At 35.0% G+C, this 14078-nt stretch overlaps 1 protein-coding gene across 4 annotated transcripts in view; it reads right to left on the bottom strand.

Moving 5' to 3' along the window:
- LOC106103306 overlaps positions 1–8195 on the bottom strand; it is a 52129-nt gene extending 43934 nt beyond the window's left edge. For 3 of the 4 annotated variants that reach the window (XM_013283038.1, XM_013283042.1, XM_013283041.1), the window contains exon 1: positions 7949–8195. The gene's annotated coding sequence lies outside the window, so the exon portion shown is untranslated. Of the gene's footprint in view, positions 1–7917 lie in introns of all 4 variants that reach the window. The other variant, XM_013283040.1, reaches the window with a different exon arrangement.
- Between the last annotated feature and the right edge of the window lie 5883 nt (positions 8196–14078).

Here is a 14078-nt window from a genome sequence, read left to right as displayed (position 1 = left end):
TATAAACATTTGTACCAAAGTGTACATTGAGTTTGAATATGACCGTATTTCTTTCTATAAACATTTGTACCGAAGTGTACACTGCTTTTCACTATGACTGTTTTTTTCTATTAAGTTTTGTACCGAAGTGTACACTGCGTTTCAATATGACCGTATTTTTTTTTTATAAACATTTGTACCAAAGTGTACATTGAGTTTCAATATGACCGTATTTCTTTCTATAAACATTTGTACCGAAGTGTACATTGCGTTTGAATATGACTATTTTATTCTATTAAGGTTTGTACCCAAGTGTACATTGCGTTTCAATATGACCGTATTTTTTTTTATAAACATTTGTACCAAAGTGTACATTGAGTTTAAATATGACCGTATTTTTTTCTATAAACATTTGTACCGAAGTGTACACTGCGTTTCAATATGTCTGTTTTTTTTTCTATAATCACTTGTACGGAAGTGTACACGCAATGCCTTTGTATATGACTGTACACACCGTTATTCTGTGACGTCACACCGCGTGATCGAACATTTAGGTAAAGTTATCGTTACACGAATCGAGCCCTCGATTTAAGGCGCCTATAGATGTAGTCAAAGAGATACAAATGTATATAGAGTAGACACACTTGAAAAAATTTTTAAACATCATACTAATATTATAAATGTGAAAGTTTAGATGGATGGATGGATGTTAGAGTTTGTAGCCTAAACGGCAGAACGGAATTCGATGAAATTTGGTATAGATGTAGAGGATAGTCTATACTCTACATATCGGCTATACTCACTTTTGTTTTTTTTTAATTCCACGCGGACGGAGTCGCGGGCGGAAGCTAGTCATTAATAACGCTATCAGTTGATAGCCTCAAAAACATATTGTATTTTTTTATTGCAAATAGACGTTACTAAATCTTACTAATCTTACTTCTTACTTCTTACTTCTTCAGCTTTCTTCAGCTAAACGGCTGAACAGATCTCGATGAAATTCGGCACAGACGTAGAGAAGAGCCTGGAGGAACACATAGGCTCCTCACGTTTAGATGGATGGATGGATGTTTGATAGAGTTTGTAGCCTAAACGGTTGAACGGATTTCGATGAAATTTGGCATAGGTGTAGAGGATAGTTTGGGAGAACATATAGGCTATACTCACTTTTGGTTTTTTAAATCCACGCGGACGGAGTCGCGGGTGAAAGCTAGTAATATTTAAATGTTTACATTTTACTACCTTTTGCCCGCGACTCCGTGTGGAATCAAAAATTATAAAAGCCTATGAGCCTCTTCCAGACTTTTCTCTACGTCTATGCCAAATTTCATTGAAATCTGTTCAGCCGTTTATGTTACAAACGCTAACAAACATCCATCCATCCATCTAAACTTTCGCATTTATAATATTAGTATGAAATGAAGTATGATTTTAAAACAAAAAATTAGAGTTTGTAATAATTTTGTAAAATGTTTTCTTTTTGTATGTATTGATATAACTCAAAAACTACTGATACTCAAAAACTAAAGATAATTTATCTGTGAGTAACATAGGCTATACTTTTATAATTGCACGCGGGCGAAGTCGCGAGCAACAGCTAGTCTTACTAATATTATAAATGCGAAAGTTTAGATGGATAGATGGATGGATGGATGTTTGTTAGTGTTTGTAGCCTAAACGGCTGAACGGATCTCGATGAAATTTGGCATAGACGTTGAGGATAGTCTGGAAGAACACATAAGCTACTAACTTTTGTTCTTTTGAACACCACGCGGACGGAGTCGCGGGCGAAAGCTAGTTTATAACATTAGTAAGATTGGACTATAAACGTTATCTAGGTCGGTAAGTACACGTATTATCTACTTATTTCTAAATTTCATTGTATACTCATTCTTATTCGAATTTCCTAATCTATATAAAATCGGTTAAGGTTAAAACAGCATTGAAATTTTATTTAACACGTGTTACACTAAAACAAACCCTTATGTCTTTTAATTAAGAGTCATTTTAGTATATCTCATTATCAATACTATATTAAGAACTTTTAGTATTAATACTACATGGTAATATAGTGCGGCATACTTAACTGACCCGATGACAGGTCATGTTTTCGCGGTTATTTCTATGAGATACTATCTATATCCATACTAATATTATAAAGAGGAAATATTTGGATTTTTGTATGTATTTGATTCACGCAAAAACTACTAAGACGATTTTTAAAAACACTCTCACCATTAGAAAGGTAATTAATCTGTGAGTAATATGGGCTGTATTTTGGACTATATAAAGATTTTTGTATGTATTGAAATAACTCGAAAACTACTGGGTCGATTTTAAAAATTCTTCCACCATTAAAAAGCTACGTTATCATTAAATAACATTACAATGTTTTTTAAATACCACTGGGACGAAGTCTCGAGCAACAATTAGTAAAAAATATACTTAGAGATGAATACATGAACGGATTCATACCGATAAGAATCTTGCTGCATTTTTAACAAGGGGGCGCTAGCGAGCTATCCACTTATTTCGGTTGCTTTATACTGGTTATTTATACAATTTTATTGCACAGATAAATATATCCAACGATGTACTCTCTATTTATCTATACAAATCACTGACAGCTGTTACCGAACGAAATTGGCGCCAATTATTTTAATTTCAATGTCAAGTGAATACCACTTGACATATCCGACCGGTATCTGACATTTCGCGCCACTGACAGCGTGACGCAACAATACAGATAATTAATATTATGAGTTTAATTGCATACGCTGTGTGGAAAAAGGTTTAACTACACTTTAAATGAGATTGGAAGCAATTTTATACCTAAATTGGACTCACATTTTATTAGGAAATTATTTTTTTTTATAACATAAGGTGGCAAACGAGCAAGCGGCCACCTGAAACCGCTAAAATGGCGAAGCGAACGCTGCCCATAGACATCCGCAATTGCAGATGCGTTGCCTACCCTTATACGACGGAGGCACTTCCTCTTCCCAACCTCTCCTTATAAGAAAAGGGTGGTAAAGAGAAAGGGACTTAAATTAGGCCTCCGGCACCACACTCATCAGACTAAACACGGAATTGCTTCCATTTCACACCTATCTTCTGTGTGGTCGTGGTATTACTGGGGGCGTGCCGGCCCTGCAGTGCTAAGATGTTAAAGCGGGCACTACCACTGTTAATTTAAATTGATGATTAAATAAATAATCAATTAATGACATAAATAAAATTACACTTTAATACATTTTAACACCGATTAAGTAGAGTTGGGGACTTTTATTTCCCGCCCATAAAACCATTACAATGAAATATTACTTATCGCTCACATGTGGACATATGCGACGAAATGATGGGGACATAAACCATAAAACATATAGCTGAGCAAAGGCCCTATCAGTTCTGCATTGCAACGCATTGTCAAATTGTTTATATATTTTGTTTTTTTTTTCCTCTTCAATTTTCTTGTCATTAGTTTTGATTGTTAATGATTGGTTTTCGTTGTTCTCGTTTGTATTTTTTTTTGTTCAAGTGTATTATGTTGTATTGTGTTGCAGTATGTTTTGGAACTGATTAAATGTGTATTATTATTATTATTATTATTATTCTTATAGAAAGTGTTGAGATTGAATGTGGATGGCTACAAAGGAAGAGGAAGACCGAAGAAAGTATGGATGGATTGTGTGAAGGAAGATATGCTTAAGAAAGGAGTGGATTCAGATATGACGGCTGATAGAGATGTATGGAAGAGCAGCACATACTGTGCCGACCCTCCATAAGGGATAAGGGCAAGTGGATGATGATCACTTGTAGCTCACATAGTGTGGTCGAGACTTGTAGCAACACCAAATTAAGCCAAGTTTTTCTTAAGCCTGCTATACACGTTTCGTTTTAACTAAACAGTTCACTACAGTATAAACTAAACATACCTAACAGTGGTAGAGTCCGCTATAACATTCTCGCACGAATGGGCCGGCTCGCCCGGTGAAATACCACGACCACACACACAGGCGTGAAGTGGAGGCAATTCTGCGTTTCGACTGATCAGTGTGGTGCCAGAGGCCTAATTTTAGTCTCTTTCCATTCTTTTCTTGAGATTAAAGGATGGGAAGGAAAAGTGGATTTGACGGTGGAGGAGACGCATAGGAAGGGGAATGTCCCCTTTTATGTGCGTCTCCTCCTCCGTTAATGAAGGGTAGGCAACGCATCTGCATTTGCGGATGTTTATGGACAGCGGTCGCTCTCCATTTCGATGGATTCAGGTGGCCGCTTGCTCGTTTGCCACCTTATATTATAAAAAAATAGCTGGCTTTATAATTACGATTTGTTTTGCAATAGGTTATATGTGGAAATTTAAATTCTTTGAGCACTATAGGCAACTTTTCAACAATATTATTTAAGCAATCTGTTATCTAAACAATTTAATTCAAAGTGTGCGTTGAAGTATTTATTCATGCAGGTAAACGAGGAAGTTTTTTTGAAATAGATTTTACTAGCATAAACAGTTTTAATAAATCACACGCTATAATTAGAAGAAAATAAAATAAAACGTATTCAACTAGTAATAAAGAACAAAGTAATAACAAAAATAACGGTTAACAAAGCTTTAAATTACAATAAAAAAGAAAATATTGACGCTTTAAATAACCTATAATTCCCGGTAATGGGTGACGTTTGTTTTTTTTATAAGTGGCCAGTACCATTCCCACAGATTATTTAACTAGCAATTAGTAAGATCATAGACTAACAATTGATTTATTTGTTTTCACATTTAAATTAAGAATGAATTTCTCTGAACACATTATGTATAGATTTACCAGCGACTCTGTCACCGTGGAATTTAAAAAAAAAGTGAATTACGTGTTCTTTCAGATTATGCTTTACAACTATACTAAATTTCAATCATCAAAAGCATCCATCTTAATTTTCGCATTTATAATATTACTAGATTTTGCCCGCGACTCCATCCACGTGGTATTCAAAAATTAAAATGAGTAGCTTATGTATTCTTCCAGAATACCCTCTGCATTTATACCACATTCGAAATCGAAATCCATTGAGCATTAGGCTACAAACTCTAACATCCATCTATCTAAACTTTCGCATTTATAATATTAACTAGTATGATTCAGGTAGTAAGAAGTAAGATAGTCTGAACTTATTTGACCCGGTGGGAATAAGTAAAACTAAATAACAATTAACAATAGCTCATTACCGCATCTAGGTCAATCAAAAAAGTGTCACAAGATCCTCGCCGTACTATACCTGTCTTGGTTGTCATTCTATAACTATACGTTTTACACATCTTACTAATATTATAAATGCGATAGTTTTTTTTTATAACATAAATGGAAAGCAACCGCTGCCCATAAACATCCGCAATTACAGATGCCTTGCCTAATTGACGGAGGAGGACACGCACATAGAGAGGACATTTCCCCTATGCGTTCCATCCACCGTCAAATTCACTTTCCCTTCCCATCCTTTCCTCTTTAGAAAAGGGTGGAAAGGGAAAAGGAATAAAATTAGGCAACACTCATCAGACGAAACGTGGTATTGCTTCTACTTCACGCCTGTTGTCTGTGTGGTCGTGGTATTATTGGGGGCGAGCCGGCCCATTCGAAGATGTTAAAGCGGGCTCTACCACTGACATTTACATGGATGGATGTTTGAGTTTGTAGCTTAAACTACTGAATCTCTCTCGATTAAATTTGGAACAGATTTTGAGGATAGTCTGTAAGAACACATAGGCTATTTACTTTTGTATTTTTTAGATTCACGCGGACGGAGTCGCGGGTGAAAGCTAGTTTTACATACAAAAAAAAATACTATTAACTGTCCATCCTGACTTCATCCGTATGAGATTATAAAAACTTTATTTTATTGTTTACATTTGTCAAATTCTCAATTGCAAATGTCAAAATTACCGTTACCATAATAACCATTTTTTTCCAAATTATTTACCCCATAAGTTTAATATAGCCTAAAGCGTGTCGTAAGTGTAGGGCTTTTTATTAAAGAATCATTTAAAAATATGCTGTGATTGTCACATCCTAGACCTCAAAGTAGTGTGTGTTTACGATTTATAAGTATCGATCGTAAGCGCGTTCACCGGGCCACACAAGTTTGTAGGACTAATATCGTTTTATAGTATTACAAGGACCTTGACTTTGTCATCAACACTCGACAAGAACTCGAGTTATCCTGTTAATTATTTGTGCTTAAAAAACCCAACGGGAAAAATTATTCTAGCCATACCGATATTACAAATGCAAATGTTTACACAGATGTATGTTTGTCAGAGTTTGTAGCCTAAACTGCTGAACAGATCTTGATGAAATTTGGTATAGATGTAGAGGATAATCTGGAAGAACACATAGCTCAATTTTTTTAATTTCACGCGTAGAGAGTCGCGGGCGAAAGCCAGTAATTCATAAAATAGGATAATAGCAGAAAATAGGTTAAAACAATATTTTATACTAACTTTCGCCCGCGATTCCGCGTGAATTAAAAGAAAAAGAAAAGTGAATAGCCTATGTGTTCCTCCAGACTATCTTCTATGCCAAATTTCGAAATCCGTTCAGCTGTTGCTACAAACTCTCACAAACATCCATCCCTCTAAACTTTCACATTTATACTAGTATGAAGTATGTTAATTACGAGAGTGATCGTATGGTGGTCGTAACATATATTGTAAACGAGGCCTGGGTTAGAGAGGGTAATCGGGCATTTCATTCTCCAGCACTAGTGGGTACATTGAAATCCTTAGGGCGCGTGGTCTGCGGAAAGGTGTGCGGGAGAAATAGTCGTGTGCAAGGTCAGTCGGTTACCAAATTGTGTATTCGAAGGTCGTAAGTGGTTGTCCGACATCAAGAAAGAAACAACGGGAGTCAGTGTCATTTCGAACAAAGTCGATTGTAAAGTCGGTTTCGCGTTTGGTACAATATCAGTGCATCTGCAGATTATAGCGTCTATAGACTTGACAGAACTAGACTTGATTCGATTGACACCGAAAACCTGGCACCTGCAGTTGAGGTGGGCATCGAACTGATGTACATAGCAGTACATCCATTTCCTTTGTTTACAATATTATGCCCTCCGATGCATGCGTAGCCCAGCTCTCCCAAGAGCAGTGGTTGGCAAACGGCAAATTGCGGTTCCAGAGCCGCCTGTGGTTCTGTCATTGGCTGGCAATTCCTATGACAGGCTAATGACCACACAGAAGACAGGCGTGAAGTGGGAGCAATTCCGTGTTTCGTTAGATGAGTACGGTGTCGTAGGCATAATTTTGGCCCCTTTACCTCTCCACCTTTATCTAAATAGGAAAGGATGGGAAGGGAAAGTGGATCTGACCGTGGAGACGGGTAGGAAGGGAAAATATACTATTTATGTGCATCTCCTTCTCCGTCGATTAAAAGTAGGGAACGCATCTGCAAATACAGATGTCCATGGGCAGCGGTCGCTCCGCCATTTTGGCGGTGTCAGGCCGCTTGGTCCTTTGCCACCTCGTATTATTAAAAAAAAATCAAAAATCTGTCAGTTCCGTTCATATACAGACTTCGGCAATAAAATTGATTACGAAAAAACATTACCCTACACTTAGTAGGGCAAATATGCGAAATAATTCTGTGATCGTTTAGTAAATTCTGATTTTCGTTATTTTATAATCTGATGTAACTTAAAATAATCGAAATGAAATAATTTGATTAAGTTAGAAAAAATTAAATTACATTGAATTATAACTACTTTGTATATAAAGTGAATTATAAAAAAATATAGTTTAATATCAGGGAAAATGTTTTTTGCTTTAAAATAAAAATAAAATCTTAAAAATCAATTTTCATGAAAAAAAATATGTATAAATAATTTTATTTCTATAGATTTCTTTAGAAATAAATAAATCTAGTAATAAATTAATTAAAAAAAAATTACTAAATTAAAATTTTATAAGTCACTACTTTACCTGTCCACAGTCCAATTTGAATTTATTTTGGTACAAAATATCTTTACACATACAAATCACAGAATACGTGAATTACAGTCACAAAACGAAATATTTCACCGAACAACTACACATTATATAAACTGAAGTTATTTTCACTTTTTAATTATAAAAAAACACTCAATTTAATTTATAAACTGGTCAAACTAGTACGAAAGTTTTTTGGCGGGAGCATAAAGTGACGAATCACATAACACATCCATCCGAGTTGGGCTTTTGCCCGATACTGAAGTTTTACTTGCAATGAAATGACCGGTGAGCTGGTGCCAATTACAAAATGCGGTTACAATACACCTTATTCTCTAGCTTTATGGTTGATTATCGCTTAACTAGAAGTATATAGCGTTGTCGATGGTATACGTAACGACAAATTAAAATATGCACATATTTGCTGCTTATTCACTTGTGATAAGGTTAATTTTAGCGTGTGTTTTGTATTATTTAAATTTGTTTCCAAAGATCAGACCACGCGTTGCATAGGTTAATAATTCCAGCACAGATATCCCGCACCAGGTATTTTGGTTTTTAAAAAAAATCTCACAAAAGTAGACGCAATTTTTCTTGTACTTTCGTTTATAATTTTAGTTGAAATACATTTTTAACGACTAGCTGTTCTCGTGCGGCTTCGTCCGCATGACATTATAAAAACTTTATTTTATTATTTAAATTTGTGAAATTACCAATTGCAAATACAAAAATAACAAAGGCCTTTGACATTGGATAACAATTATTACAAGCAATCTTGCTTCTTTGCTGCTATTGTAGTTTTTGTCCCTTCAATCCATTTGCCCCTAAGTTTAATAGCGTGAATATATAGCTTAAAGCGTGTCGTAAGTGAAGGGTTTTTTTTAAAAAGAAATTATTCAAAAATATACTGTGATTGCTGACATCTTACATAAGTATGTAGCGTGTGTTTTTACGTTTTATTATATTAGTACTAGCTGTCAAATTGTCAATTGCAAATGTCAAAATGACATGACATGACAAAACTTGGCAATCTTGCTTCGTTAATGTTGGCAGCAAATTATGGTCTCTTTCCACCATTAGGGTTTTTATCCAAAATATTTACCCCCTAAGTTTAATGGCGTGAAAATATATAGCCTAAAGCGTGACGTAAGTGTAGGGCTTTTATAAAAAAAAAGAATTATTCAAATACATGCTGTAATTGCTGACATCTTAGGCAACAAAGAAGTGTGTGTTTACGCTTTATTATAATAGTATAGAAGTATAGATAGATGGTAACAGTTTTGTGTTCCTAAGAAAGTGGGAAGCGAATTTAGTTCTTTAACTACATGAAGGTTTCGTGCAATCTGCATTCTCATATTACATTTACCAATAAAGAGAATACAAGAAAGCATAAAAAAAATAATAAAAATTCGCAGTATCGAGACCATACAATCCATAAATTGGATGTAGGGTATAATCTAGAAGAACACATACTACTGGCATTTGTTATTTTTTAATTCCGCGCGGACGGAGTCGCGGGCGAAGGCTAGTCTAAAATAAGTATGCTGCTTGCGTGACGTTATTTTATCTTACTAATATTATAAATGCGAAAGTTTAGATGGATGGATGTTTGTTAGCGTTTGTAGCCTAAACGGCTGCACGGATCTCCATGAAATTTGGCACAGGTTTAGAGCATAGTCTGGAAGAACACATAGGGTACTTTTTATCCCGGGAATAGTTACGGTTCCCGTGGGATTAATTAATTTAGTTTTTTAATGATTATTCGATCATTCTGCAACGGTTCAACATATCCTTTTGAAATTTGGCACAGATATAAAACAAAGTCTGGAGTACACATGGGATGAGGTTCATCCCCGAGAAATGTCCGGTTCCCGAGGGATACGTAGCTTTTTGTCATTTAAATAGTTCGTATGTTTTTCAATACCACGCGGACGGAGTCGCGGTCGAAAGCTAGTAAACAAGAGTTTTATTTCATCATAATGGCTTGTCTGTTAAGGTGAGTTTTATTCTACGACTCCTTTCGCGTGGAACTAGGAACTATGTGTTCCAGAATATCGTCCACATCTATGACATCGAGATTCCAGCAGCAGTTTAGATAACAAACTAACAAACATCCATCTAAACTTTCGCATTTAGAAGTAAGGTTTAACAGTGGTAGTGCCTGCTTTAATATCTTAGCACTGCAGGCACGCCCGGTGTAATACCACGATCACACAGAAGACAGGCTTGAAATGGAAGCAATTCCGTGTTTCGTCTGATAAGTGTGGTGCCGGAGGCCTAATTTAAGTCCCTTTCTCTTTACCACCCTTTTCTTATAAGGAGAGGATGGGAAGGGGAAGTGGATTTGACGGCGGAGGAGATGCATAGGAAGGGGAAATATCCTATTTATGTGCGTCTCCTCCGTCGTATATAGGCAACGCATCTGCAATTGCGAATGTCTATGGGCAGCGGATCGCCATTTTGGTGGATTCAGGTGGCCGCTTGCTTGTTCGCCACCTTATGTTATAAAAAAAAGGTGTAAAGATTTACACATAGCTATGGTAATTGTACTGATGTTTTCCGCTTTCTCTATTTGTTATTAAGATCTATAGATAATCCCTGATAACTTTTTAATTATTATAATATTTCACTCGTATAGATAACGGTTTCTGATAAAACGTATAGTGCGATACAGTTACCTGTTTGACCCGGTGTGCTGCGTCAAATGACAGCTCACTAGCGCCACTGTCAATATCAATTTTTACAAGATCCTTGTTGTAGAGTGACTGTCATATAATGTGTTTTATTTTAGAACTAGATTTCGCCCGCGACTCCGTTAGCGCGGAATAAAAAAACAAAATTGAATAGCCTATGTATTCTTCCCGACTTTCCTCTACATCTATACCAAATTTCATCGAAATTCGTTCAGCCGTTTAGGCTACAAACTCTAACAAACATCCATCTAAACTTTAACTTAGTTCACGTGAAATTTAAAACTATAGGCTATGTTACTCAGCGATAACATAGCTTTTCTAAACATTTAAAATAGGCCCAGTAGTTTTTGAATTTCAATATATAAAAAAATACAAATCTTCCCTCTTTATAATTTTAGTATTGATGGTTCTGATAATACCAACCAATGCACGAACAGCGTTTTTCGCAGTTGGCAATTTTGTGAACTGTCATATTTATACCAACGAGGAATGTCGATATAATTTCGAAAAAAAAGTAGCTTATAATTTGCTTTTGTGATAAGGAAGAATTTCCAAACTCGATTATTTCGAGTTTCTTTCGAAATTATTTTTTTGCTTATTATAATCATACTAATTATAAAATGCAATGAAATTAGGCATAGATGTAGAACATAGACTAGAAGAACACATAGACTAATCGCTTTTATTTTTTTTTAATTATACGCGGATGAAGTGTGGGCAAAAGCTAGTAAGTATATAAAACTAGTACCCATTCTGTCAATGTCAAAAAACTGTCATAAGATCCTTATATGTCTATAACAGAGCCTCTCCGGGCCAGATAACCGTGTCGCACTGTGTCAATTAATTTTAGTGCGGTGCTCTCACGAAAACAGTATATCGATTGTTTCCGCTAGTGATGTTATAGGTTATCGATAAAGCAATTTATTTTATTAGATAATTATGTATCGAACCGTATTTATGATAGTATATTTGTTTTATTTTATCGCTTAATTACTAAGTTCTACTTTGGAAAACAATATGTTATTCGCGATTACAATGGATATTCAAACTGCATATTTTTAGACAATAATCGTAACAACGTACGCGCGTATTTAGTTCTTATTGTAATGTTACTGGCACGCAAACGAAAACTGTATATTTGTGTTTTTAAAAATAGAATAAAAAGAAAAACGTTACTGGCCATCGATAATAAATATTCTTCGCGCTTTCCGCAATGTTGTTATAACCGTGTTCTAAGAATGCAGTTTGAAATTTTGAATTTAGAATTTTATAAATAGCAGCTTTAAGAGTAAGTAAACATCAAACGAATAAGATAGATTGCTATATTTTTTTATTAATATTATAATTGCGAAAGTTTAAATGTATGGATGGATGTTTTTACTACGTATCTCCAGAACAACTTAAAGCCTAAACACAAAAAACATGCTTTAAGAAGTTCTAACTACTAATCTAAACTAATACTAGCTTTCGCTAGCGACTGCGTTCGCGTGGAATTAAAAAAAAGTTAGTAGCCTATATGTTCTTTCAGTCTGTCATCTACATGTGTGTCAAATTTTATCGGGATCTGTTCGCAGGTTAGGCTAGAAACTCTAATATAATAAACATCAAGCAGAAGTAACATTTGTATTATGTGTTTTTTATGTATTGTATAACTAAACTGCAGGGCCGTTATCAAAAATTCTTTCACCGTTAAAAAACTACGTCATCACTGGGTAACATAATTTTTAATTATTATTTTTATTTCTCGCGGACGAAATCACAAGCAACAGCCAGTATTCAAATATTTTATTGCGAACGACCACAGACTTTAACAGTAATAACTGGCCATAAATCGGTTGTAAATTAAATTAAGAAAAAAGAAATAAATTTGTATCTGTCATTTATGAAAGAGGTTGTTCAAGCGATGAGATACAATATCGGTATACTCAATGAAGTTGCACTCGACTGACTTCGTTTTTTTTGCTTTCAATTCGATCGGCGTCTTTTAACTCGAGTTCTTTTACGATTTCTAGGGTTCCTTCAGCTAATAACCAGAGAACTCGATTGTGATCTTATAATTAAAAATGCGAATGTTTAGATGGATAGAGAGTTTGTAGCCTAAACTGATGAACGGATGTAGAGATCTGGAAGAAAACATAAGCTTTAGTTTTTTTTATTTATTTGTAAGCAGCTTAAATTTCTTACAAAAATATATAATTTCGCCAAACTGCCAAAGCAGTTTATAGGCGAAAAATTGCACCATAAACTAAATACTTTTATTTACTACTAGCTGTTCCCGTGAGGCTGCAAGCGCATGAAAGTTTTATTTTTGACCGACTTCGCAAAAGAAGGAGGTACTCAATTCGTCGATATATTTTTTTGTGTGTTACGGAATAACTCCGCCGCTAGTGGACCGATTTTGATAATTTTTTTTTTTATCCGCAAGGTAATGCTTGCAGGTGGGTCCCATTCTTTTTTGTTTGATTTTTGGAGTCTAAGATTACGACGTAGTTAAATAGTTTAGCTCAAAATCGCGCGACGAAATAAAAATGATGTATGGAAGAATTGTAGGCCATTAAATTTTCTAAATAAAAGTCCACGATAGCATATATCTATCTATTAAGGTTGTCGCACAATAACCGTTTGTTTCGCGAAAACCGTCAAATAAATGCAATCGACTTCATTTAAAACGCTTTTATTCATATGAATCCTTATCCAAATAAATATGTTTTCACGATAGAGTATTAAATGTAGATCATAATTGCCTTTTACAGTATGTAATTCTGACAAAGATTTTAGAAGTTATCAAAATATTAAAACTCACGGGCAACAGCGGCGCGCGACTGGACAGAATTATGAGTGAATGATCGCAACGATGTATTAGATCTTTACTTAATTCTACGGCATACGACAGGATTGTGTCGAATGAAATCGGTAAAAACTAGTCTATAAGAATTATTTTATATACGGAACCGTTTTATTTAAAATAAGCTCAATTCTAACCGTTTTTATCACGTCCAGTTCAAAAGCGGTGTATTATTATTGTAGAATTGACACCTTTTTCTCACGTTGAGTGTATACAGGGTGGCGAAATGACTGGGCCAAATTATTAACTTGTTATACGGGATGTTAGAATAATCTTTACTAATATGATAATACATTAACCTATACTAAGTTATGTAGCTGTTGCCCACGACAGCGCCCGTATAGATTTTTAAAGTTTAAAACTTACGTTCGCCCCTTTTTTCAACCTATCGCCTAAAGTATTAACTTAGTAGTAATCTCTGTAATAAGACATCTACTGATGCCCAGTAATATGTTGTTTATTAAGAGTACCTCAACATTAGTAATAATGAAATATAGCCTGTGTTACTCACAGATAAATTTCCTTTCTAATGGTGAAAGAATTTTTGGAATCGGTCCAGTAGTTTTTGAGTTATTTCAATACATAC

Source organism: Papilio polytes, unplaced genomic scaffold (assembly GCF_000836215.1).
Source record: "Papilio polytes unplaced genomic scaffold, Ppol_1.0 DF823824.1, whole genome shotgun sequence".
NCBI lineage: Eukaryota > Metazoa > Arthropoda > Insecta > Lepidoptera > Papilionidae > Papilio > Papilio polytes.
The sequence above is the reverse complement of the archived record's forward strand: the minus strand, read 5'-3'. Positions and strand labels throughout refer to the sequence as shown.